Source organism: Manis javanica, chromosome 3, assembly GCF_040802235.1.
Source record: "Manis javanica isolate MJ-LG chromosome 3, MJ_LKY, whole genome shotgun sequence".
NCBI classification, from domain to species: domain Eukaryota; kingdom Metazoa; phylum Chordata; class Mammalia; order Pholidota; family Manidae; genus Manis; species Manis javanica.
The window spans coordinates 197,329,860-197,335,071 of NC_133158.1; positions in this window are offsets into that span (position 1 = coordinate 197,329,860).

The following is a 5,212-nucleotide window of genomic DNA, read 5'->3' on the forward strand; positions in this document are numbered from 1 at the left end:
CTTTTATCCTATCCCATCATTTGGTTCATTTTAATTCACAGGTATTTATGCTGAGCAGCTGTTATGTGCCAGGCACAGTGTTTGATGCTGCCGGGACACACTTGAAAAACCATGGTTGAGCATCATGGAATCCATTGTTTAGTTAGACAACACAAATTAACACATTTAATTACATGAATTTAAGGTGGTTTGTTCAGTTAGTTGATGAATTCTAAGGGTTGAAACAGTGGTGCATAGTAGATGCTAAATAAGCATTTGTTGGTAAAATAAAAATACTTTTAAGTACTAAGCTAGAGGTCTATACTGGGCAATGTGGGTACCTGATGGTTCAAGAAACATATCCTGACGCTATAGACACCTGAGCTGTATCTGAAAAGAATAAGTAAGTCATTCAGGATAAGATAGGCTGAAAGGCACTCTGGGCAAAGGGATGAGATGAGCAAGGTGTGGGCATTTTAAATAACACACATTGTGAGGAGGACATTTTAATACTCGGGTTTAAGGTAGGAAGCAAGGACTGGCAGGAGATGAGACTAGAGAGGAACAGAGCTGTGAGGGCATGTAGTACATTTTATACCACATTGCAAAAGAGTTTGTTATGTCATTTGTAGTCAATGGGAGTCACCGCCATGTTTGCTTTTTTAAAAACCTGCTTATACGTTGAGAACTAAATTGAAGGGGATAAGAAGGGAGGCAGAGAGTGTGCCTTTAGGAGGCTAGTGCAATCAATGAAGCTGAAGACTGGTGGTGCAGATGATGGCCTGAGCTAGCTTCAAGGTGATAGCTAGGGAATCTGCTAATTTATCCCTTTACATGTGTTAACAAGGCTTTGTACATCAAAGACCTTTTCTCTCAGGTAAAATATGGACAGTCCCCTGACCTTAGTTTCCCAGAAGCTCAGAACTGAATGTCTGCTTATTATTGTAAGGGTGGGTTAGAATTTTAAGTGGTAAAATTATCCCAAATACCCTATACAGTTTCAATATACTGTATGTTTTAATTTTACATTTGTTGAGATAATTTACATACAATAAAATGCACAGATATAAACTATGTAGTTTGATGAGTTTGGAAAAAATGGTATATAATCATGTAAACACTATCTAAATTGAGATCTAGAATATTTCAATCACCCTAGAATATCACCTTTTGTCCTTTCTAGTCAATCCTTTCTGCTCCGGCAACCACTTTCTCATTTCTATCATCACAGATGCCGTAGTTACCATGAGGCTTGGACTTCTTATAACTGAAGCCATACAATATATACCCTTGTGTCTGGCTTTGTTTACTCAATGTTATGTTTGTGAGATGCATCCATATTGTTTATTAGTAATTTGTTCCTTTTATTGCTTCCATTCCCTTGTTGATGGACATCTGAATTATTTCAGGCTTTGACTACTAAGAATAAGACTGCTACGAACTTTCTAGTAAAAGTATTTTTTTTTTGTGGCCATAGTTTTAATTTCCCTTGAGTAAATTTGGGTTGCAATTTTTAAAATTGATTTTTAGGAGTTCTTTATAATTCTGGGTATAAGCCCTTCATCACATATGTATGTTGTGAACATGACCTCCTAGATTGTATCTGGCCTGCTCATTTGCTTAATAGTGTCATCTCATGAGCCAAAAATTTAAATTTTGATGAAGTCCAAGTTATCATTTTCTTTTTCAATAGTTAGTGCTCTTGGTATCCTGAGAAACCTTAGGATAGATAGGTCATGACATCCTACTCCTATGTGTTTTTTCTAGAAATGGTATGGTTCTAAGTTTTTATTTAGGTCTATAAACCACCTTAGATTATTTTTTAAAATATAGAATGAAGTAGGGGCCTAGGTTAAACTTTTTCCCTTATCTATACTTGATTATTCCAATTTATTATAAAGATGATCCTTTCCTATTGAATCGCACTGATAACTTATGTTGAAAAACAACTGACCACATATACACGGCTGTGTTTTTGGACTCTGCTGTTCTGCTCCATTAAGCTACTTGTCTGTTCTGACACCACCACACTGTTTTGACAACTATGCCTTTCCCAAGGTAACAGGCATCCATATGTTATCACCGTGTACATCCCAATAATCATACCTTCCTTTATAAAAAATCTAGCTAACTTGCAGCAGTATAATTCTACTTCCCCTTTCCACACTTACGCTTTTGTTGCCGTAACTTTTCTTCATATGTACTTAATACATTGGTAGTATTTTTGCTTTAAACAACTAACAATCTTTTCAAGAAACTTAAAATAACATAAAGATATTTAAAAATAATCTTTTATATTTTCCTATGTATATATCTACCATTTTCTAGAGTTCTCCTCTCCCTTCTGCAGTTCTGGATTTTTCATCTGGAATCCTTTCCCTTTAGGTTAAAGAAGTTCTTTTAACATTTCTTATAGCGCAGGTCTGCGGGAGATGATTTATCTCAGCTTCATTTGTCCAGATGTTTTTATCTTTTAATGTGAAGAGCTTTAGGTTGATACTATGTTATTTCATTGTCTTCTAGCCTTTACTGTTTCTCATGAGATGTCAGATTCAGTTTTAATGTTCCTCTGAATGTGTTACATCTCTTCTATCTGTTTGCTTATATGATTTTTTTTCCCTTCATCTTTGGTGTCCAGCATTTTGACTATGATGTGTCTAAATTTTGTTTCCTTTGTATTTACCTTGCTTGGAGCTTGCTGAACTTCTTAGATGTGTATTTTGATGTCTCTCATCAACTTTGGGAAATATCAAACATTTCTCTTCGAGTATTTCTTCTACTTCATTTTCTCACCTCTCCTTCTGAAACTCTCATTTCTTGTATGTTAGATGATTTAATATTGTCCTGTGGGTTTCAGATGCTCTATTCATATTTTTGCTCATTCTGTTTTTTCCTCTTTTTGCTTCTGTTTGGATAATTTTTATTGGGTTTCTTCCTTACACAGTATATAGTCTATTATTAACCCCATGGAATAAATTCTTCATTCCTGATACTGTGATTTTCATTTCTAGGCTTATCATTTTGTTCTCTTTTGTAGTTTTCATTTGCTTATGAAATTCCATATTTTATACATATTTTTAACCTTTTCCATATATCTGTTAATGTGTTTATCATAGTTATTTTAAAGTTTTTGTGCTAATTCCAAAATCATGTCATTTAGTTTCTTTTAATCATTTAGGTTCATTCCTCAGTTCTTTGATGGTTTTGTATGATTTTATATTTTAATATAGTATCATAATATATACTATTTTTTGATAGTTTTTATTTATTGCTTGCAAGGGGGCTAGCAATAGTCATTTCAGACTTTCTACACTCTAACCAAAAGCAAAAGTCCCTTAATTATTAATTTTAGCATTATTATTAAAAATATATCTTTTATCATGAAGGGCTAGAAATCTTTTCAAAAGCGGTTTAACTCAATTGGCAGGAATGTTAAATATATACATTGTTGCATTGGTGGAGTAAGAGCCACTCTTCAGGTATATGAATTGGGAAGACAGTCCTATACTCAGTTCACAGACATCTGGGCAAGAAGCAGGGAGGTAGGAGAGGGAGAAAAAGAAAAGTAAGGAGACGATCCTGCTGCTCAAACTGAAGACTACTCATGGTTCATGCACATATGTAAGGAAAGACTACTTTACATTCTACAAGTAAATGAGTTGGTCCTGTAGTGGAATTTCTAGGACAAGAGGGACAGCGGGACCATGCTGCCCTAGCCTTTTTGAATCCCTGGCTGATTACTGCTTCCACCATGAGGGCCTTGTAGCCCTGCCCCCTCACTCTATAATCTGGTACGAGTGTGGAAAAATGAATTGTGGGGGATTTGCATTTTGTCAGGCCAGCTAAACTGGAATTACATTTCCCAGAAATCCCTGCCTTGCATACTTTTAGATTAAGAGGCCCTAAGAGACAGTCTGCATGAGATTTGGAAGGTGAAGAAGCAGCCACGTTCTTTTTGTCTGGACGGTGAACCTACAGGCACCAAGAGCTGTAGCTACTCATGCTTGTTACCATTTATCTTCCAGCTCCTTTTGCTGGCTGGGTGTGTGGCCAAGCCAGCAGCTCCTTCAGTTCCCTCTGGATCCTCCTTCAGGTTCTCTGATTTTTGGACCATGTGCATATTTAGCTCTGTGAGAGGGGCACCAGCTTCTCCCACCAGACATGACATTACAGAATGGGAGGTTTGGAAGCAGTGAGAGAGGCACAGGTTCTGGTTCGTCTCTGTGGGTTCTGATTTGTCTCTGTTCCCCCTCACTCTACATCCGTCTTCCCTAACTTCCCACCCTGCTTACTTCAGGATCCAGCCCCAGATGCAAAGCCAAGAGCTTCACACAGACTGTTGAACCAGACAGATCTCATAATGGCCTGCGGTTGAATCCCTGTAATCAAATCTCTCATGATTACATAACTCCTAGAGGTTTTGTTCTCTGATCAAACCCTAACTGATAAGGAGACTTCTCTTCATACCCTGTGGCCTTCTCTTCACATCTGCAGCTGAAAAAAGTTTAAACAGTTTAGCAATATTTTATCCAAATGCTGGGGAATAACCCTTAAAAGGAAACTAAAACTATAGCAATATGAAGCCAGATAATGTGAGCCCGCTATGGGTCTTTCTTCCCTAGGTCCAATTCTTCCTGCACAACCCCTTCCTAAATGTCTTTTCAAAGACTTTCTTTATTCCTCTGGACTGGGAGGAATGTTGTTAGATACATTTAGTCATTAAAGCATAGGTCAGGAGAGGGAAGACAAAGGGCAAGCCTGAATCCTCCTGCCTGCCTCCTTAAGGCCTGCGTCTCTGGTCCCTAAGTCCTCTCAGGGCCTACGTCTCCCCTGTGTAACATCGGGAGTTTAACACCCTTCAAGAGGAAAACGGTCTGCCACCCATGTGTGACCTAGGCTTGGAGAAAGCAACAGGGTAACCAAAGCAGTGCAGAATTACTGCACTCAAAACACAAAATCTATACCTCTTGTAGCAAATTTTCTTTCACAGACTTGCTGTATCATGCGCAGCCCAGTACCAAGGCAAATTATATGAACCAGCCTTTCTTCCTTAGGAGAGAGGATGGCCTCACTGTTTTGTGATCTCTTTCTGCCCTTGATGTTTGTTTTAGCCTAGTTTTACTGGTGTAAGTTTGTTGTGGACTGGAAAGAACAGGCTGTGATTTCCCAGGTCCTGTGCACCTCCACGGAAAGGTGCTTCGGTGGGGCAGGCGTACTTGGAGGACACAACTTA